Consider the following 23,618-nt stretch of genomic DNA (forward strand, 5'->3'; position numbering starts at 1 on the left):
AACTAAGAAAAAAAATGTGCTGAACTTCACTATTCAGTTGCACTGATTTCCTCGTTTCTCTTCCCCCTAATGTCCTGTCTGTCATGTAATTACCCTTTAAGCCCTACAGGGCATAGACCCAGTCTTCAAAAATCTGTCTGCAAAGCATCTAGCACACTTTAGAACTATACAAACAGTAAAACTAATAATTCATCAGACATTCTTAGTCTGGTCCACACTGTGAATATATTTATTATGTGCAAGACAAACAATAAAGGATTATATCCTTCTGTTTGAGTTCCTCAAATTTTCCTATTCCAGTTTAGCAGAGCAATGATAAAGTACAAGCTCTTTCCACAAATCCTGAATACCTTTGTGCAGCTTCTAGGTTTCAGTGACAGTCTGCACCAGTGGTTCCATTTTTTGCGTAGGGGGCAGAGACTGATTTTCTTTATCTTGGCTAAAGAAGGCCACAAACATGGCCAGTGACCCACATTGCTTGAGAAACTGCACCAATAGCAGAGGCTATAAAGGGAACCGCTTTTAGGCCAGCAACAGTATATTCAGAATGAACAGACTGTACTCAAAGATTTTTCTCCCACACACAAAACCAAACTGTTCCTGTGCCCCTTAGCGCTGACTGAGCCTGCCTCTTAGTTGATGAGCAATTTGTTATTTAGAAAAGAATTTCTTAGCCCATACTGGAAATTCACTCTCAAGCACAATCAGCTGTGTTGGTCAGTATTCAGTGGATTTCAGAGATTCTTTGGCATGGAGACAAGATGCTAACATACTTTGAAATACTACTGAACACAGGGTTGAAACATACTTAGGGGAGGGGAAATGGTATATATTTCTGTAAACATATCTATTAGATACATACACTTCTGAATGATCAGTGCAGATTATTCCTGGTTGTTCTAGTTGAATATTTACATCAGTGTTTTCGTTTGATTTGTTAGTAGTGTAGGAGTCTAGTTATGAGCAAAAATATTAAGACATAGAAATGTGCTACATAACTGGTTCTTTCAGCCACTAGCAGAGCAACTTACCTGGAACAGCTTAAACAGTTCAATCATCCTCCCACTCCCCCTGGACACACATTAGTTAGCAGTACAGTCCGAGAGAGAGACAGAGAGAGTGTATGTGTGTGTGTATAATTTATTTTAAAGACAGAAAAGAAGAAAGCATGAACAAATTTAACCGCACGTTTGGCTTTTTCATGATGCTTACCTTTTTTCTATTACACAGTTGCCAGACTTTCAAGAGAAAACTGGATACATTATAATAACTGTGACAACAAGCCATGAGAGAATAAAACCAATAAGAAACCTTTCCGTTCAGTTCTTCACAAGGCTGTCACTTGTACTAGAAAAATGTCACTTTGATGCCCTGTTTGCATTCCAATTCTAACAACAAGGAGGAGGATGGAGGTCTCTAGTTTCTATGACAACCCAGATGGACCACAATACAAGATACTTACAAATGTTCAATTGCAGGGATGCCAAATCAAATTAAGCCAGAGTTAGCACTACTTCATAAAAACTAAAATGAAAAAAAGAAAACAACAACAACAAAACACAAATGTCAAAAAAGGATGACATTTCAGCCACAGACTCAAAGATTTAGGAAACAAAGGATGGAGAAAGAAGTCAGATTTCTCTATAAAAATAAATAAAGTCAACACCAAAAAACGGAAATCCTAATTTACGTGAGTAAATGTTTTCATTAACAATTAGACTACTGGAAGATTACCAGCAGACATCAAGAGTGAAAAACAGGACCCAAAAATAACATGGATTTTATTAACTTACTTAAATCACTATAAACAGGCACATTTGTCATCACGCTGTATTTTCATGACTAGTTTAGCTCTATGAGTTACTTCTCGGTCTTTTTCTCAGTGTCTGCCTCTGCACTAGTCCTCCTTGACCCTTCTGCAGAAGGCACATATAACAACATTCATTTCAACTGAAGAAGTTATATTAACAATAGTGTAGAAGTGAAATGCTTTGGTAACACTAACAGTGATGCTGCAAAAACATTAATGTAGGGTTTTAATATATTAACTGGTCAACTGTTAAAGCCGGATGCAGTTATTTCTCATCAATGGCAGAAACTTCACTACAGAATAGAATGGTGAGTGAGTATTCTGGAAACACAGATAGCTGTAACAGGCAAGCTTGTTTAGCTTACATTAGTCAATATCCCTTAAGCAAGAATTTTAAGTGTTTTTTCTCTTGTTTTCAAATGTGGAGTTCACATACACAGTTCCCATTACAAATCCAGTTAAGGATTCCTTAATGAATATGTGTTTTAAATGCACAATATATTATTTTGCAACTTGGTACATTTTCAACATCTGACATATTATAGAGATTATTTTCCCCATCAGTCATTGCCCCTGTTAAATTTATTCTGCTTCTTCTTTCAATCCAAACACAGTCTTTGTTAAATGTATGATAGCTAACACGGCTCATAGCAAGATTGACCACTATATAGTTTTAGGAGGTTTATCTTCTTTGGGGAAAGGAGAAGAGGGAGAGGATGGAACGGATTAACAGCTGTGCCTAGTCAAAATAATCCAAAATTAGAGGGATTGTAACATTTAAAATTGGAACAAAGAACTTTAAAATCTGGGCCTGTGCAAATGTCTTTAAAATGTTCTATTAAAATCTGCAGACACTTGCCCTTCATAATATATTCCCCTTTTGAGTGTTGCTATTCAGTACTATTCCCCCAAGCACTCTCAAGACTATCCTGGAAAGATGCAATCTTTACCTAACACCCATGTTATTTCAATCTTAAACATGTATCATTATGTAAATACACACCTCCCTAAGATAAAAATTATTTGATATGTTAAATTTCATCTGATTCTTTTAGAAAAGCACTTCCAATATCTACCTAAAAAAAGAGAAGATAAATTATTTCATATTTACAAAGGCTGGAGGAATGAAATATTAAAAAGGAACATGGTCAAACCCATAACATGTTTAACTGTACTTTGCCTTAAGGCTTTTGTTTCTTCTTGATTTTATATATTTGTATTTTTAAAAGTTTACTTTTTTGTCAATAAGAAATTAAAACAAAAGTTAGTGAAACATTTTCATGCCACCTGTACAGAAATACAAGGAAACATGATCTGCAACAACAGTTAAATGCTAATTTTAGAATTGTACCAACACCATCAGTAATGATGGTGCATAAACAAGAAAGTCAACCAAAAGAGTTCTGCTAATTTCACCTCCACAAAAAACACAGCAAATACATTAAGATTTGCCACATGGAAAAGGATAATGTTGGTGGAAAATAAATACCTTTCAAGTTTCTAAGGGTCTTTTTACAAACAATCAAGAGGGGGGAAAAAGGTACTAGAAGCTATAAAAACAAAAGTAGTTGACAGCATGCTTTTAAATATCCAACCATTTCAAGTTGTTGCCTCTAAAATACATCCTTTTACTTGACAAGATATTCTTCAGAGATTCTATTCTTTGCACTCTTATTAAACTGACATTAATATTTTCAGGTATACCATATCTACACAACATAGAGTAAGTAATTATCTCTTAAAGGCAGCTAAATACTGTGTTGCAACTGTTTTGCTACATCTTGTCATGAAGAATCAAACTTTTGGTTCAAACCTTTAGTACCGCACCAGATTACTTTCTCATCACCCCAGTAATTGGTTTGGTCTTTCTCAGCATTGTCTTTTTCCCCCCCTAAAATGAGTTTAAAACCTACTTCAAACTGATATACATATGATCATATTGCATACAGGAAAATATGTATCCTCAGAAACATGCCTCTGCAAGTGTTTCTCTATTAGCTATAAATGAATAAGGCTAGAAACAGCCTTTTTATTGTAAAACTTGAATTCCAACAAACTAGCAACTGCAAAACAAGCATTAAAGACAGCATCAGCACCAATCAGGTTTTCCCACATGCACCAAAAAGCTTACTGTGTGCTACACAATTAAGTCTCCACAATTCAAAGTACTGACTGTCCCACTAGTCTAGAAGTAATCTCACTATTCAAAAGTGTGTTCATCTGATTAGACTCAAATCACTTCCAACAGGATATGGAGATTGGTTTGGGGGAAAAAGGGGGTTTGTAGGCCACCAGTGAGCCTTGAAATTATTAACTGATGGTCTCTGAAGAAAAATAACTTGTAAAAAAAAAAAAAAACGACGTAAAAAACAATACACTTTAATTATTTAAATGCCCACAGTGGCTTGTAGAAACACTTTTTTTCCTTTTTGAAAATTGGGTGATTTTAAAAAACATTCTATATAGACTATAAATAATACACATCACAAGGAGAAATATAAAAACAACTGAGAAGTTACTTTTCTATTTCACGTCTGGTGTCTGAACAGCCAAAATGCCCAACAACTGGGTTGTTTGTTAATCCTATTTGTTGTAAATTACATTGTTATAAATAAAATATATACAAAAATTTTCAAACCAGTGACAAGAGGCATGTTTCAAGAGATAAATGCCAACTTTAAATTTTAAACAGCTTTCTAGGGTATTTATAAATAAAAACTAGTAGAAGGTTAGAGATTAAACAAATAATTATTATATTCTAAAATAGAAGTCTCTAATACTCAATATTATAACCTGTTCTTACTTTTGAGTTTTTAATGCCCAGGATCAGTGAGTCAATCTTTTTCTCACAAAAGAAGAAAGACTGCCCCAGCTGGAATATTTGCTTACCTGAGGGCTCAACACCCTTTTATTTGCCTTGTACATATCACTGTGTGACTGTTAGACCTATAGGATGCTTACTTTGGATTTTCTATTGTGACTTCAGAGCTAAGAATCCCAAAGGAATTTATTTCCATGAACTGTTGCCTTCCTGAGATGACGAGGAAAAAGTGTCGCTTAATGAATTAATGCCACCTAGTGGGACTGAGGGGATTTCAGTTTAAATGAGTTTACAGCCACCTATTACCAGTTGGCTAAAACTTACTGGTAAAAATTGGATATAGTAGTTATTATTTACACTAATGGGAGTGTTTTCTGATTAGACATTTAATTAAAGGATGGGGAAGTTCCTCTTCGCAGAAAAAAATATTGTTACTTTAATTCCTGACAGATCTCTCAACCCTCTGAAAATGTTCTAAATTTACTTGCAATGAAAAAGCACTGAAATATTTCAATCATGGTGTAAGGGTATTTCATTCATGTCAATCTTCAAACTATAAACAGTCAATAAAATTACTGTTAGCCTTAACTCCACATTGAATGCTAGATCTCTCCTGTATAACATCGTTTAGTGTTAAAACACAATACACCTCTACCCCGATATAACGCTGTCCTCGGGAGCCAAAAAATCTTACCATGTTATAGGTGAAACCGCGTTATATCGAAGTTGCTTTGATCCGCCGGAGTATGCAGCCCTGCCCCCCACCGGAGCACTGCTTTTCCGCATTATATCCGAATTCGTGTTATATCAGGTCGCATTATATCAGGGTGGAGGTGTACATTACCTTATTTACAAAGGTTCTAACTGAAAACAAAATCTCCAGTCCAACTCCTGCTGCTTTGCACTGCTCCATCAGTTCAAAGCAGCTGGAAACCAAGTATAATCAGCAACCCAAGGATTCCCTCAATGCAGGGAAACCCCAAAGGGCACAGAAACTCATACACCACTCACTGCAGGAACTTAGCACAGGGACTCTGACCAGAGCTTCCATACACCCTCACTTTCCATACCTCCCCAACTGCTGTAATGGGCTGTGGGAAACAAGATGAAAGACACAGCAGCCCTCAGGTTGCTTTAACTAACAATGGATATCAGCTTGATCTCCAGTCAGTCCTAGGATCAAAAGAGCAGAAAAGATAACTTAAAGCCATCTTTGCTCCTCTCCACATTTCTTTAGTACTGTGTGAACTGCAACTTGACAGGATCAAAGAATCTGGCTCATTGTTTGATTTTTTAAAAAGCATGCATCCATCTTTTTATTTCCATTTTCTTCTCTTTCCCCCTCTCTCCATCGCCATCTTATTTATCCCCATCTTTCTTTCATTGGATTATGGACAACTAAAAAATGAACCAAGGCTGATTAGCATATCCATAATCACTAGACAAAAAATTAAGAAAACATTACTTAAATACAAAATAGCCAAATTCTGTGCTGGTGTAACTCTGTTATCTTCAGTAGATTGAAGCCAGCAGAGAATCTGGCCCAAAATTATACAGGTAATACAAATATTATGGCTATAAAAGAATCACTAACACTCCCACTATTTCTCTCCCATACCGACCTCTCAAGTGTCCTAAGTTTCAAGTTACATTCCACTTTTTGAGTGAATCAATCTCCCTGCCGTGCATCACCACCAAGTTGAAGTTGGGACGGAACAGAGCATAAATCAGGGTGGATTTGATTTAAATCAAATTGATTTAAATCACTAGTCAGGAAGACTCGATTTAATCATGAATTTCTACATAAAAGTGCATTCTTGTTGGTTGTTATAACCTTAATCCATATTCTTCACAACTCATAGATAGATGTAGGTTTCACTTTTAGAAGGTACACACTATACATTTTTTAACAGTGACTTATTTTGAAAACTTTTCAGATTAGTTTTGCAGCTATATCAGAGAATGAATGATTGTTTCGTTATTTCATTTACCAAAGGTAATTGAAGTAGCTATTTATGAAGTCACTGGGAGGTGAACTATCTCCATTTCAACAGGTTAATCATTAATATTTGGAGGATTTTCTTGCCATGCTGTATTAGGAGGAGAACATCACCAGACAGACATTTAAATGGTTTTATTTAACTAAAACAACAACATTAAGTATTCTGGATTTTTTTCTTCACCAGCAAACATATAATATTTTAACAAAACAAGCATATGTCTCTCGCTTCTCACATTTATCTCCAGACTTCTTCTCCTTGTCCAGATCTATTCCGGCCCCAACAATCTTCTGTTCATTGAACTTTTTGAAACTTTGCACTTTTAGAGAGAGGTAAGGGATTGATTCTGTGTACACAAATTTGCAGAGGGACAAGAGAGTTGAGGTCTATTATTTCTCACCTCTATATATTATTTATTTATTTAAAAACATTTTTGCTGTTAACAAGCATGTTACCTTTGGAGACACAAATCCACAGTTTGAGAACTGCAAAACTAAGCATCTCTGATGGTATCTTCTAGACTGAACACTGAGTCCCATTGGATAGATAGAAAGATTAACCTAAATAACCTATACAGAAGCCCCTGGAATCCGATAAGATTGGGTCCCTAATCCATGAACAATTGGAACTCGTTTACAAAACTTTTCTTAAACATTACATGAATATATTGTCTCATACTATAGAATTAGAATGTATAATCCCTATTCCATGATGAGATATCTTTGAGCTATAATGTATCTTAATTAAAACTATCTTTAGATAGGTTTTTCCCTCAAAAAGCATTTTATCAAAAAAATCCGATTTAAATTAAAAAATCCGATTTTTTTTATTTATTTTTTTTAAAAATCATTGATTTTTATTCACCCTGGAGTGTATGCTGTGGGTCTAATAAAGTACTCTGTAGCCTTGGGGAAGGTGCACTGAACTACAAGCCAAAAGGCCATGGCGGCTAAATTTACCACTTCCACTTACTACTGTGAACTTCATTATTACTGAACATGGTCTCAAACCCTTACTCTAGGAGGGAGGTAAGTATTACTCCTCCCATTTTACAAATGAGTTTATTGAGAGATTGCCCAAGGGCACTTTTGACAAACCTGAAAATAGAGCACAGGTTTCTAACCAGACAGAAAAAAGTTTCATCGATACAGCCCCACTGCCTTTCAGATTTTTGCACCAAATCCAAATACTTGACTATACTGTCTGAAACCACTGCTCTAAACACTGGACCATGCTGGGATTGCCAGGCATCCGTTTTTTGACCAGAATGCCCGGTCAAAGAGGGACCCTGGCAGGTCTGGTCAGTATGACTGATTGGGCCATTAAAAGCCCGATTGGCGGTGCAGAGGGGCCGGCATGCCGGCTCCTAGGTGGAGGGGCCAGGGAGCTCTGCGTGTTGCCCCAAGCACTAGCTCCACGGCTCCCATTGGCCAGAAAGTGCGACCAATGGGAGCAGCGCCAGCGGGGTGGGCAGCAAGCAGAGCCCCCTGGCCCCTCCGCCTAGGAGCCGGACATGCTGGCTGCTTCCAGGACCCACAGGGAGCCTGCTTTAGCCTCGCTGCGCTGCCAACCAGGAGCCACCTGAGGTAAGCGCTGCCTGGCCACAGTCCGCACCCCCTCCCACACTCCAATCCCCTGCCCCAAAAGCCCCTCCTGCACCCTAACTCCCTTCCAGAGCATGCACCCCAACCCTCTGTCCCCTTCCACACCCCAAACTACCTCCCAGAGCCTGCACCCTGCATCCTCTCCCACACTCCAACCCCCACCCCAGCTCTGAGCCCCCTCCTGCACCCAAAACCCCTCATCCCTGGCCCCACCCCAGATTCCACACCCCCAACCCGAGCCCGCACCCCCTTCCGCATCCCAACCCCCTACCCCAGCCCTGACATCCCTCCTGCACTCTGAATCCCTTGGCCCAGGCCCAGAGCCCCCTCCCGCATCCTGAACCCCTCATTTCTGGCCCCACCAGAGCCTGCACCCCCAGCCTGAGCCCTCACTTCCTCTCGCACCCCAACCCCCTGCCCAAGCCCGGTGAAAGCAAGTGAGGGTGGGGGAGGTTGAGCGACGGAGGGAGGGGGGATGGAGTGAGCGGGGGTGAGGGCTTGGAGAAGGGGCGGGGCCTGGGGAGGGGCAGGGCAAGGGTGTTCGGTTTTGTGCGATTAGAAAGTTGGCAACCCTAGGCCACACTCCCTTCCAAAGTAAGGAACAAAACCCAGGAATCCTGATACTCAAAATTCTACTCCTGTCTAGCAAATAGCTGCTGTATGAGCCACTAGCAAAGCAAGTAACACTTTCCCCCATACTTGCTGTTCCACCTGGAGGACAGCACTAAACTGAGGAACTGAAGGTTCTTGATTCAAATCCTACTCCTAAACCACGTGTGGGGTGTGTATGTATATGTGCTATGATTATGGTTGCCCATGGTGGAATTTGTTTTCCAATTTTCTTTTCAAAGACCTAGCCTATTTAATTCATACCATCTCATTGTACAAATCAACATATTGCTAGCTCTCATTGGGGATCACTAATTCAGTTTTGTATCACTGAACATTATTAGATTAATTTCTTCCTTGCTTTTTTTTTTGGCAAATCTCTAAAAATAGTTAACAATAATGTCAACAAAAAGAAGGTTTTTCCCACTAAAGTCACAATTTATTAATCCTGTGCTGCTTGATTGCAGAAGACTGTTTCTTTAACACATCAGAGTACAAAATGAGGAACACTATTGCAATGTAAGCTGCATTCAGTTGTCAAATGCTATTCAACTGAGTCTCACTGCATATTTCCTTATTAAACATTCTTTTTTCCAGCTGCCTCACAAAAAGAAAAATGTGGTGTTATTTGGGTAAGTCAGTATGCTAATTCTATTTCAGATCTTCCTTTTTTGTTTTCTCTCACTACAGAGAAAAAACAAAAAATATACATCACAAAAGAAGATAGCTTCAAGTACACTTATAAGAACTGCATTACCAGATCTGCTCAATGGGCCATCTAGTCTAGTATTCTGCTTGCAGCAGTGGCCTATGCTCAGTAATGCAGGGGAAAGCAATGCCTCACACACAAGTTTGTACAGGTTATTTGGCAAAAATTCCTCTTCCCAAATTCTGCAAGAAAAGTATGACAGGAATTACTGGGTAAAATTTTATGGCTTTTATATGTAGGATGTCAGACTAGATTGTCACAGTGGTCCCTTCTGGCCTTACAATCTGTTGTCCCTTGTCAATTTGAACTAAGCTTCTATCATGGTATATACCATATTTATTAATATTTAATTTGAACTTTTAAAACTGTCTTTGGACTCATTTTCTTACAGAAATCAATTCTATAAAATTACAACTATAAAAGGTTTGGTCGTGATTCCATTTAAGTCTACGGCAAGACCTCCACAGACTTCACTATAGATTAAAAAAATCAGGCTAATATTCTAAATTGTATAATTTACAATAATAATATTTGCAAAGAAATGAATGGTAATAAGACGTAAAACCATATGGGTCTAATCTTGCAGTCAATTCAGATAAAACTGACATTTATTCCAATGAAATGTTTGCATGGGTACACACTGCAGGAGGAGATCACAAAGAGAAGAAATCTGCGCCACTACATTCAGTTGCTGGAGAAATTACTGTGATGTCACAAAACACACACACACTCTCTCTCAAGTAGATAATACAAAAGAGAAATGTTAAGGACACATTATGGCGTAATACAATGCATTTATTTGTATCTCTGCAAGTTCTTGCATGCATGTACATCTGTCTCTTAGAGCAGTGGTCTGCAAAGTAGGGTGCGCGCACCCCAGGGGGTGCGCAAGATGATCCCTTGGGGGGCACGGGAGGAGGAGCACCGCCGGGGGGGGGGGGAGGGGCGGCCGGGGGGGGGAGGGGACGAGCGAGCGGGGAAACTGCCCTTCCCCGCAGGCAGGGCCACCCGGAACGCAGGGGCTTTAGGGGCTGCAGGGCTCTGGGCTAAGGGGGCCCCAGGGCCCTGGCCTGCAGCTCTAAAGCCCCTTTCGGAATGTGGCCCTGAGTCCTCCAGCCCATGGAGGAGCAGGGGCAGCCGCGCAGCCAGCGGACGGAAAGAAGCGGCGCTTTCCCCTTCAAAGCCGGCTGGAGAGAAGCGGCGCTTTGAAGAGGAAAGCGCCGCTTCTCTCCGGCCGCTGGCTGCACGGCTGCCCCTGCTCCTCCTGAGTCCTCCGGCCCGTGCGCGCAGGGCCGTATTCCGAAAAGCAGGCCAAGGCCCCGGGGCCCCCTTAGCCCAGGGCACTGCAGCCCCTAAAGCCCCTGCATTCCCGGTGGCCCTGCCGGGGGGCGGGGGGGCAGCTCCCAGAATCGTGGCCATGGAGGCGATGCCGCGCTGCGCAAAGCGACCTGCACTCCTCCTACACCAAACAGGAGCTGCCCCAGGTAAGTGCTCTGCACCTCCTGCTTGCCCCAGCCCTGAGCCTCCTCCCGCACCCCCACCCTGAGCGCCCTCCTGCACCAACTCCCTCCCAGACCCCGCACCCCCACCCTGAGCGCCCTCCCACACCCTAACTCCCTCCCAGACCCCGCACCCTCACTGAGCACCCTCCCACACCCTAACCCTAATCCAGACCTTCAAATCGCTGTATCACAAAGTGTTAAACCAAGATTTTCAGAAATAATGAAGCATATTCAATCACATTGCTCTCACTAAAAAATATTATTATTAATAATTTATTTTGTGAGAGCAAAAAGGTTTTTTGTACCGTTAATAAATAAAATACAATAATTTTTTAAAAAAATATTGTTTATTTCATCTTTATCTCATCCTTTTTTAATTTCTAATTTTTCTATGTTTTATAATGTACATAATATATTAGTATAGTAGTACATGTATATAATTTATACATAAATAAATATACATATATTGGGGGTGCTGATAGGGGTTCGCGATCAAAAAAGTTTGGAGACCACTGTCTTAGAGGGACAACACCCCACAGTAATACAGCCTGGTTCAAGATGCTGGCAACAGATACAACACATAGAATCATAGAATATCAGGGTTGGAAGAGACCTCAGGAGGTCATCTAGTCCAATCTCCTGCTCAAAGCAGGACCAATCCCCAACTAAATCATCCCAGCCAGGGCTTTGTCAAGCCTGACTTTTAAAACCTCTAAGGAAGGAGATTCTACCACTTCCCTAGGTAACCCATTCCAGTGCTTCACCACCCTCCTAGTGAAAAAGTTTTTCCTAATATCCAACCTAATCCTCCCCCACTGCAACTTGAGACCATTACTTCTTGTTCTGTCATCTGCTACCACTGAGAACAGTTTAGATCCATCCTCTTTGGAACCCCCTTTCAGGTAGTAGAAAGCAGTTATCAAATCCCCCCTCATTCTTCTCTTCTGCAGACTAAACAATCCCAGTTCCCTCAGCCTCTCCTCATAAGTCATGTGCTCCAGCCCCCCAATCATTTTTGTTGCCCTCCGCTGGACTCTTTCCAATTTTTCCATATCCTTCTTGTAGTGTGGGGCCCAAAACTGGACACAGTACTCCAGATGAGGCCTCACCAATGATCACATCCCTCGATCTGCTGGCAATGCCCCATCTTATACAGCCCCAAATGCCATTAGCCTTCTTGGCAACAAGGGCACACTGTTGACTCATATCCAGCTTCTCGTCCACTGTAACCCCTAGGTCCTTTTCTGCAGAACTGCTGCCAAGCCATTCGGTCCTTAGTCTATAGCAGTGAATGGGATTCTTCCGTCCTAAGTGCAGGACTCTGCACTTGTCCTTGTTGAATCTCATCAGATTTCTTTTGGCCCAATCCTCTAATTTGTCTAGATCCCTCTGTATCCTATCCCTAACCTCCAGCGTATCTACCACTCCTCCCAGTTTAGTGTCATCTGCAAACTTGCTGAGGCTGCAGTCCACGCCATCCTCCAGATCATTAATGAAGATATTGAACAAAACCGGCCCCAGGACCGACCCTTGGGGCACTCCACTTGATACCAGCTGCCAACTAGACATGGAGCCATTGATCACTACCCGTTGAGCCCGACGATCTAGCCAGCTTTCTATCCACCTTATAGTCCATTCATCCAGCCCATACTTCTTTAACTTGCCGGCAAGAATACTATGGGAGACGGTATCAAAAGCTTTGCTAAAGTCAAGGAATAACACATCCACTGCTTTCCCCTCATCCACAGAGCCAGTTATCTCGTCACAGAAGGAAATTAGGTTAGTCAGTCATGACTTGCCCTTGGTGAATCCATGCTGACTGTTCCTGATCACTTTCCTCTCCTCTAAGTGCTTCAGAATTGATTCCTTGAGGACCTGCTCCATTATTTTTCCAGGCACTGAGGTGAGGCTGACTGGCCTGTAGTTCCCCGGATCCTCCTTCTTCCCTTTTTTAAAGATGGGCACTACATTAGCCTTTTTCCAATGGATCTGCAATCACATCTGCCAACTCCTTTAGCACCCTCAGATGAAGCGCATCTGGCCCCATGGACTTGTGCTCATCCAGCTTTTCTAAATAGTCCTGAACCACTTCTTTCTCCACAGAGGGCTGGTCACCTCCTCCCCATGCTGTGCTGCCCAGTGCAGCAGTCTGGGAGCTGACCTTGTTCATGAAGACAGAGGCAAAAAAAAAGCATTGAGTACATTGGCTTTTTCCACATCCTCTGTCACTAGGTTGCCTCCTTCATTCAGTAAGGGGCCCACGCTTTCCTTGACTTTCTTCTTGTTGCTAACATACCTGAAGAAACCCTTCTTGTTACTCTTAACATCTCTTGCTAGCTGCAACTCCAAGTGTGATTTGGCCTTCCTGATTTCACTCCTGCATGCTTGAGCAATATTTTTATACTCTTCCCTGGTCATTTGCCCAATCTTCCACTTTTTGTAAGCTTCTTTTTTGTGTTTAAGATCAGCAAGGATTTCACTGTTAAGCCAAGCTGGTCGCGTGCCATATTTACTATTCTTTCTACACATCAGGATGGTTTGTTCCTGCATCTCATGACAACTGCAAAATTAATGCATGCCACTAGCATAAGCAACAAGAACACACAAATAATTTTATTAAAGCAGGATCTTAGCTTAAGTTGTAATGAATAATGGGAGGAATGTACAAAAATAATACAGAAACAGATTTTCAAAAGTACTCATCACCTAGCAGTTCTCATTTGAAAATCTGGGCATTTCATTTCAATGCCTAATGGGAACTGAATTGTTTTGAAAATCCAGTCCCCAAAGTGGATACTGAGCACTTTTGAAAATTTGGCCCCTGGTCTATAAAGCACAATGGTTTCTAAAAAGAATTTTAAAAAATAATTTCTTATGCAGCTTCAGCAGGTTTTTAGTGGGCTCAAATTAAAAATTAATATCTTCTCATCATTGTGAAGGCTCTGTGAGTTGCAGACTACATTGTCCAAACTTCTGCAGCTCTAATTTTAAATGGGTGAGTTTTGTTTTATCTTCCCTGAACACAGAAGGAAGGAGCTAGTTTTAATGCTTTCCAGATGACAGAAATAAGCATCAGCGTTTTAATTTGCCACTAGAAGCACTTTCTGATACTCTCAGAACTTGAGTTTCAAATAAAGTTACATCAAATCAAATCAACTGAATATTACTCAGTTTATCATTCAAGAACAAGAGTGATGAAACCATGTTGCAACTAAATATGCAAAATTCATAATTCATACTATGTCAGAAAGCAAGCTGCATTTTAAGTCTCTCCAATAGAAAAAGGAAATGGAAAAAGATACAAACATAGTGGAATGACTGAATCACTTTCTGAAATAAATAGCACACTTTAGAATCACCCTTAAATAAAAAATGAAGTGTCTACCTGGTCAGTTTAAATTGAACATTTAAGGCAATATGAATATCTGACATGCCGACACTAAAATCTTGTATCAACAACAGACTGCCTACAATAAAACAAGAGCATGGTTTTGTCAGCCTCCTGCTTCCTGCACACCTCCCTACTCATATGCCCAGGCAAAGAAGACGGCCTACATGGATAGTGTATTATGGACAGAACTGAGCATGTGCCAAGAAAACAGTGATGAACACATACAGGGAAAAGCTCTCAGACATCAGCAGTGCACTGTGTGGCTCCTAAAGGAAACCACTGCTTTGCAGTTATACCTACATTACCAGGTGCACATGCATTAAATGGCATTTCCAGTGATATGCTAACTACATACAGGATTCATTTAATCCACCACTGACATATTATTCAGCTGCCTTTGGCAAATGTTTAATATCACACAGCAATACTACTACTAATATTCAGCAAGTTATCTTTCATATGCTTTAAAAACATTAATTGATTAATCCTCACAAAGTCCTTGTGACATAGGGAAGCAGGCAAGTATCTTTTATTCCTTAATTTTACTGATGGGGAAATTGTAGCAGAGAAATTAATAAGAAAATTACAAACTTGGATACTCAAAGTTAGGCACTAAAATCCATAATTAGGCCTCTAAACAGAAGTGGCCCAATTTTTAAAGGTGTTGAAGTTAATAGAAGCTGTGGGTGCTCAGCACTTCTAAAAATCAGGCTACTTTTATTTAGGAGTCTAATCCAAGTTTAACAATTTTGGCTTAATTTTTTGTTTGTAATTTATTTTAAATGACTTTCCCAAAGTCACAGATTGGGAGTGAGCATCAGAGCCAGGATTACTGAGGAGTTCCCAGCCCCTAGTCCTTTGCTCCCTCATCTAGCACATGCTCCCCACCTCTCTGTGCTAAATTTTCATGAATTTAAGCTGTGTCCCAATATGCATGTTAATTTCATAGAAACACATATATTGGGGCACTGGTACAAAAGTAATAAGAATTAGAAACCAGCTACTGAATCAACACCACTTCCTGTAGCACTTAGATGAGCCACCTCTAAGGAATGCCTAAGTACTGGCCTGGGCTCATTTTTCTGCTTATGAAATCTGACAGGATGACAGCCTGAGATTAAGCCCAAACCCCTCTGTGAAGATACTTTTATACATGAACGTATTTTATACATCACTGCTCTTCTTTGGTTATTCTGGTATTTACCACGGGAAAATGAGCAACACGCCTGTGCTCTATTGGTCTGGGTTAGATGCCTACCAATGAGTGTATAGGTTTCAGAGTTGCAGCCGTGTTAGTCTGTATCAGCAAAAACAACGAGGAGTGCTTGTGGCACCTCAGAGACTAACAAATTTATTTGGGCATAAGCTTTCGTGGACTAAGGCCCACTTCATCAGATGCATGGAGTGGAAAATACAGTAGGAAGATATATATACATAGTACATGAAAAGATGGGAGTTGCCTCACCAATTCTAACGAGACAATTCAATTAAAGTGGGCTATTATTAACAGGAAGAAAAATCACTTTTGTAGTGGCAATCAAGGTGGCCCATCTCAAACAGTTGACAAGAAGGTGTGAGTAACAGTAGGGGGAAAAATTAGCATGGGGAAATTAGTTTTTAGTTCTTGTAGTGACCCATCCACTCCCAGTCTTTATTCAGGTCTAATTTGATGGTGTCCAGTTTGCAAATTAATTCCAGTTCTGCAGTTTCTCGTTGGAGTCTGTTTTTGAAGTTTTGTTGTTGAAGAATTGCCACTTTTAAGTCTGTTATTGCGTGTCCAGGGAGGTTGAAGTTTTCTCCGACTGGTTTTTGAATGTTATAATTCTTGACATCTGATTTAAGTGTATAGTTACTCTTAACTTGACTTCCACTCCTTTTTGGGGCACCAGTGGTATCGCTTCTTTATTTCTCTGATATGACATTTCATTTGCACATTTTGAATCTATAATAAGATCTTGTGACATTGCTTTGGGACAATATTAGCATTTTCCATGGGGCTCCTATTTTCTTGCTGCAAACTAAGATTTCATTACAACAGCCATCATGAAACAAGAAACTTGTGTCTTACATTTATCCATGGGTGTTGATAATCTAGTGGCAAAGGGAAGTAAATGTGTTCCTGCAGCTGTCATGTGAAGTGCATTCATGCTCACAATACATATGTATTTCTATAATGAATCAGATTCATCCTTTATATATTCGACAGATTTGCCTCACTGGCAGAAACTCCACTGAGGAGGAGTGGGAAGGTAACGGAGCTGCCACAGTATAAAGCGGACACCACCTCTCCACTGTGGGTGGTGGTGATGGTGCCAAAGGGGGCCAGTGTAGCCTATATAATGGGTTGTATTGGTTGGGAAGGGGGCAATGGAATGCTGACCAGAGGATGCTCTGATCTGAAGCATCCACTGGAGTCCCAGCCAAAATTAAAAGCATTGTTATAGCTGTTTGCATTTAACTGTCCATACAGGGTTGGGTTGGTTGGTTTGTTTGTTTGAAAAGGATAAAAAAAACCCCAGAGCTATTCAGCTTGCAGAGCTTACAAGCTCCACTAGCTTCTCCAGTGAAGCTTGTAAATTCCTTGACTCAATAAGTGTACAACATATCTAGCTGGACACATATGCACAGCATATCTATGAATAATGATTCACAGCTGCATAGGATCCACTGGCACAATGCAGGACAGGATTTGGGCTGGGGTATGCTGCACTGGGAATACCAAAAACTAACACTGTAACATTAAACTTTAGACAGGAAGATTTCAGAAAAATGAAACTGTTCAAAAGGGCTTTACAGTCAAAAGTTAGAAAATTAAAACCTAAAGACTTAACAAGGAGGCTACCTAAGCAAATATAATAGAATCACAGAAGTATGTATACCCCCAAACAAAAAAAGTAAGCAAATAGGCAAGAAATATACCAATTTGACTAACTGGCAAGATTCAAGAAGTTATCAGAGGCAAACAGGTATCCTTCAGAAAAGAAATTCAACCCTAGTGAAGACAGTAGCAAGAAGTGTCAATTGTCATTGGTAGGAGAAATGAAAGACTGAAATTTTGAGACCTGAGCGGACATCTGAAGAGCAAATAATCAGAGTCATATTAACAAATAACAAGGAATTCTTTAAATGTTTCATAAACAGAAGGCCTACCAAAAAAATCACTAACTCTGCTACACAATAAGGGAATAAATTTAACAATTAAGAATAAAATGATTTCTTTGTATCAGTCTTCACCACAGAAAACACTCCTATGCTACAACTACTACTTTCAGGTACAATAATAAATATTATTATTGAGTTGCCAAAAGAGGAGGTAGGTTGGAACAAATTGATAACATTATGGATCAACAAGTCATCAGGAGTGAATGGTAGATAAATAAGAGGTCTGAAGGAATTTACGATGAAGTAGTTGAGCTACTAACAAAAATATGCACTTTTCCTACTATACCTGGAGATTGGAGAGCAGCAAATGTTATACCTATATTTAAAAAGATGCAAGGAGTGATTTTAGGAATTACAGACCAATGAGCCTTACTTCAATACCAGGACTATTGAATGATTACCCTAGAAAAGCCTGCTAGAAATAAATAAATAAATAAAACTACGAAGCACCTATAGATGACTATGACAATATAGGAACATAGTTTTACTTCTGTAAATGGAAACTATGCCTTTCTAATCTACTAGAATTCTTTAAGCCAGTTAGCAAAAAATTGGGTAAAAGAATCTGTTGATACAACTTGTTTGGACTAAAGAAATTAAGTCATCATAGGGTGAGAAGTAAAGTATTGTCATGGATTAGAAACTGGTTCTGTGACAGAAAAAATGTAGGAATAAATGGTTAATGTTCAGCACAGAAAAGATTAATCAAAGGCTAATCCAAGTTTCCATACTAGGACTAGTGCTGTTTAATATATTTATTAATCATCTGGAAAATGGAGTGAAAAGTGAGGCTGTAAAATGTAATCAAAAGAAGAAAAAGCACTGGTTATCTTTGTGGACATCTCAATTTTCGCTTAGTGTGAAAAGGTGATCAAAAGGAAAATAAATATTTAAGTTATATAAGGAATAGGATAGAAAACAATACCAAATATAATATAATATACCATTATGTAAATCAGTGGTATACCCTCACCTGGAATACTGTTTTCAGTTCTGGTCACTCTATCTCAAACAACCAACCAAACAAAAAACATACCAGAAACAGAAGCGGTCCAGAAATGGGCAAAAATATTACTAAAGGCCTGGAAAGACTTTCATATGAAGAGAGACTGAAAAAATTGAGGCTGTCTTCTTTAGAAAAGAGAGGACATGATAAGGTATGTAAAACAACGAGGTATAGAGAAGGTAAGTAAGGTGTTTCTATTTATCCCTTCTTAAAAATCAATAAATATGGAATATTCAATTCAACAAAAGCCAACACATTTCAAATTGGAAAAAAATTGTTTAAAATGTGTGGAACTCACTGCCACAAGATATCACTGAGGCAAAAAACTTAGTAGGATTCAAAAAAGGGTTAGAGAGATTTATATGGATAATGAGAACATCCACACTTAGTTGTCAGTTTTGTCACAAAGAGATAGGAACCCTCATGCTGTTCAGGACATAAGCCACTTTAGTCATTAAATCCCATTGAACTTTTTGGAAAAGTAGAGAGGTTAACTAACCAGATTCCAACATCAGTAAATTACATTTTACCTAGCTAAAATGGCCGTGTAGTTTCACCTGGACAAAGTATTTTACGCAGCAGTTGAGGACAGAAAAAAATCAAAGTGTTGCTATATACTGTTTAAAGGCTGCTCATCAATAATGGTTGAAATGATCCCTTTGTACAACATACAGTGTGTAATATGCAATGTATGAAGTGCTTCAGGATTGCTGAAGGAAAGGCACTACATAAATGCAAGTTCTTTTTTGCAGATACCTCCTCACACGTTAAAGAAATCAGTCTAATTGACAAAACTCGTCCTCCAGAATATGAGACATTAAATATTTCACTTACTTCCTATGGCCTGTTTGTCTCTAAAGAAGTCTAACTAAAAAACTGTCCCCAAGTGGAGTGGCTGCCTGCCTTTATAATGAGAGTTGGGAATAGCATTACTTTCACATTAAAAATGTGAATTCACATGCTAAGCAGTGCTCCTGTGTATTTAAATCTGAAATTAAAAAACCGGCATTGGCAATTGTTATTGTGTGACTTTCATATATAGCCAAAAGTACATAAATGTTTGACAGCCAATCATATGTGACTTAGTCATTTCAGGCAGCATCATGGACAATGCAGTGAAGGCCCAATACTTTACATATTTGGCTCACGTAAGGTCTTCCATAAGGTACCATTAATGACATTTTCCTAATGGAAAAAGAAAACCACATAATTCAAAATAGTTAACTATTCAGAATTTTGGGAATTTGCTTTTGTCAGTTTATTTAATTTCTTTAGCAGAAGAGAAATGTGTGTCCTTTTCTTAAAAATTAAAATGCTAGGAGTATATACACAATCATCATTCCTATCTGACGTGTTACAGCACAGGACCACAATCTAGCTACCGGTCTGCACGATTATAAATAGGCTGCCAATCCAGCAGCAGCAGCAGCAGCAGCAGCAGCAGCTGTCTCCCATCATTCTGCCTTCTCTCTCCATTTTTATTAGATTTCTAATGTGATGTTGTGATTTCTGCATATTTTCGCTACGCCCTGTAATAGGTATGACATGCACAAGCACAATTACATTTGTTTTTAAGATTATTCATAGCAAACAAAATTCCATATTAATCTGCCACTGTTTGCCTTATTTATATATGTACAGATTAACAGGTCTGCACACTTGCATTTTCTGTTATAAATTAAACCCTCAGAATTATAATTTAGCACTCAGTCACAGCCAACCAAGAAATTGCCTTTAGAAAGGCAACTGAGCAACTTGCTCTTTCCAGACATAGGAAAAAGCACTATATACACCTGAACACTGAAACATGCAGGAAAAAAATAATCACAAGATACTATGCAACCTTTTTATGCTTTTAACACATAAAGGTTGCAAACCAATCAGCTAAATGTGATGCATAAGATGTATCAAACACCAGTGTAATGAAGCCAAGTGCTAAAGAGTTTTCCAGTGCATATTTCATTCCTAAAGGATTGAAACGCAAAGCTATGATTAAACACCATTTGCTTCCTACTCTATATGTAGAAATATCATAAAAACTACCTTACTATAATTAGTTTTCCAGGACATCCGTTTCAATGAATGATTTTTGTCTTGTTTTTATCCAGGTTTCAGCATATAATTTATACTATGAAAATACTTAATAAGTAAAGTGGTCTATATTTTATTTTCTTGTTTGCCAGCACTTTAAAGCTTTGCTACTTGGCCTATTTGGAAATTTTACTCTCTGTGATTGTTGTGTATTTTTCTTGGCTATGGAAAGTTACCCTTACTGCCAGATAAGCATTAGTTTCATTTAACCCTGAAAGCATAAACATGTTATGTTAGGACATTACTGTATCATTGAACAGGGTTACTACAAATAATAGGCCACCGCAGGAAGTTCAAGGACTCTCTCTGAAAGCATGAGTTGCAAATTTTCTAAAGGGCTTAAGGGGAAAGAGGAACAATGGTTACAATCCTCTGTTATTTCCTCTGATTTAGAATACGCTTGAATTTCACTTTATTCTCCTCAGCCTTACAACTTCCAAGTGTAGTTGGTTTAGTGATAGTTTTCAGTAAAGGCACATTATTTCATTTTAATGTACACACACGTTACCCAGCCTGTAAACTGTGACAGATCTCAACAGGATCAACTACGTAAGGAATTGCCTCTTCCACCCACACTTCCCCTCGAACATTGAAATCAACATGTATAATGCAGCTATTGGTTTCCAGAATAAAATTCAAGGGTGCTGGAGACAAGGTGTTCTCAATGAAATAACCCAGCTGCAGAACTCTGTCACAGATCAGGATGAACATATGTGTTGCACTGTGCTCTAAAGGAGGCAAGACTCATTTGTTTGCTCTAGCTTGTCCTCGAAGTAAAGACGCTCTGGCCAGTGAGCTGGAAGAAGAAGAGGAAGGGTTATACAGACTAAAACAAACATAAATGAAAATCCAAGACCTAATGCCTCTCTGAGGGTGGACCAAAGAATAGTCTCACTAAAACCATGCTGAAATTTAAAGTTTGTGGATTGTTACCTAAATGGAATAGTAACCAGAGCAATGTAGGTTAGACACACAGGCAAACAAATGAGATGCAGGGCTTTTTTCTTACCTCTCAAGTGTATTTTCACTATCAGATTGTAAGGTATTGTCCACCCACTTACTGAGTGACAGCACATTTCCCTAGAAATCTATTAGTAACCTTTCATGAATATAATGTAGGCTATACTGTCAGACATGTTTAAACAATTTATGAATCTGAAAGAGACCCATTTTTACAGCATTGTTATTATGTTTGTGACAGCAACCATAATGTACTAGGAATCCTCCAGACATTCAAAGAGGGATGGTTCCTGCTCTGAGCAGTGCACAGTTTATGTGAACAAACAAATAGTAGAAGTTAGCAGAAGAGGGACAATGAAAAGGGCTGTTTATTTTTTGTTTTTTTAAATACAAGTCAACTAGATTCACTACAGGCAGCACGGCAGAAGTGGATCTTTCAGAGTATGTTTACACAGCAAAGAAAAACCCACAGCTGGCCCATGCAGGGCTGTTTCACTGCAGTGTAGACTTCCTGCTCGGGCTAGAGCCAGAACTCTGGGATCCTCCCTCCCCTCAGCGTCCTAGAGCTTGGGCCCCAGGCCAAACCCAGAAGTCTACACAACAATGAAACAGCCCTGCAATCCCAGCCCCGCGAGCCCAAATCAGCTGGCACAGGCCAGCCACAGGTTTTTCTTTGCTATATAGACATATCATATGAGGGACTTACATGTACACAAGGTAGGGAGGGGCTTTGTGAATGAGCTCACGGAGATCATACTATGCACAAGGGGTAGAATGGAAGAATGCAAGGTGGCAACAGTGCAAGAAACTGAAAAGAAGAACAACGCTGGGAACGTTAGAGAAGTAAAAGAGGTGGGGGAGCAGTGTAAAGCAATGCAAAACTCAACAAAAGAAGGTAAGTAGGAATGGGTAGAACTACATAGAGAGTTGAAGATAGTGACAAGAAGCTTAAATCTGATACAATAATGAATAGGAAGCCAGTGGTGGGAAACGAAGGGAGGAATGACAATTAAATCAACAGTAAAGAAAGTTTACTTTAACAGCTACATTTTGTATGAACTAAAGGACAGTAATGCATGTGTGTCCTAGAGGTCTGAGAGGAGGATACTGCGGTCATCAAGACAGCATATAATGAGGGCATGACTGACAGTCTTGGCTATGGAAATGCAACAAAAGAGACATGATCTGGAGATGCTGAGGGGGAAGAAGTGGAAGGATTTGGATATGGCCTGTATGACTAGAAGAGGGAGTAGTCAAAAATAACCCCCCGTTTGTGGCCCTGAAGTACAGAGGTGTTGACAGTGATAGAAAAAGAGACAAATGAAGAGGATTGGGAGGGAGGATAAGAGGTGAAATCTTGCATCACTGAAGTCAATGGCAAAACTCACATTGACTTCAATGGGGTCAGGGTTTCACTCAAGGAATTCGGTTTTGGCCATGTTAAGTTTACAATGATGACAAGACATCCAAAAGGAGATGTTATAGGTGTGACAGCATAGATATCACACCGAATAACTGATCTGGAGATAATATTATAAAGAATTAGAATAAAAATGAAGTTTATGATCACATTCTGATTATTATGGCCCACTGCAACACTAGGGGGAAATCAAGATGCTAACTAAGGAGCTAAAAGCCGTTCTTCCTTTCACAACCAGAGCATCAGATTTAAGACAATTTCTGCATCTCATGTCCTGATACATTTTTTCCACTGATTAATCCTACTTGATATTTAATGTTTCACAATGTTTAGCAATAACTTTGACTGCATTTCTGGCTACAATATGAATACTGAAAATAACATTCTTGCCAAAAAAGAATACCTTATACTCTGTTCGGCAAGAACTCCAGAATTTGGCTGTATTGTACACATCTTCCCTGTAGTACTGTTAGGAATCAACATTTACAAATTAATTTGACTACTACAATAAACTTAAGGTAAAATTTTCAAAA

General features: G+C 39.5%; 1 protein-coding gene across 3 annotated transcripts in view; it reads right to left on the reverse strand.

Annotated features, from left to right (window-relative positions):
• The window catches only part of PHF21A (PHD finger protein 21A), a 287,607-nt gene that overhangs the window by 81,578 nt on the left and 182,411 nt on the right, over positions 1–23,618 (reverse strand). The window lies entirely within an intron of this gene.

The sequence above is a fragment of the Terrapene carolina genome, unplaced genomic scaffold (assembly GCF_002925995.2).
Source record: "Terrapene carolina triunguis isolate 2854851 unplaced genomic scaffold, T_m_triunguis-2.0 Scaffold96, whole genome shotgun sequence".
NCBI classification, from domain to species: domain Eukaryota; kingdom Metazoa; phylum Chordata; order Testudines; family Emydidae; genus Terrapene; species Terrapene triunguis.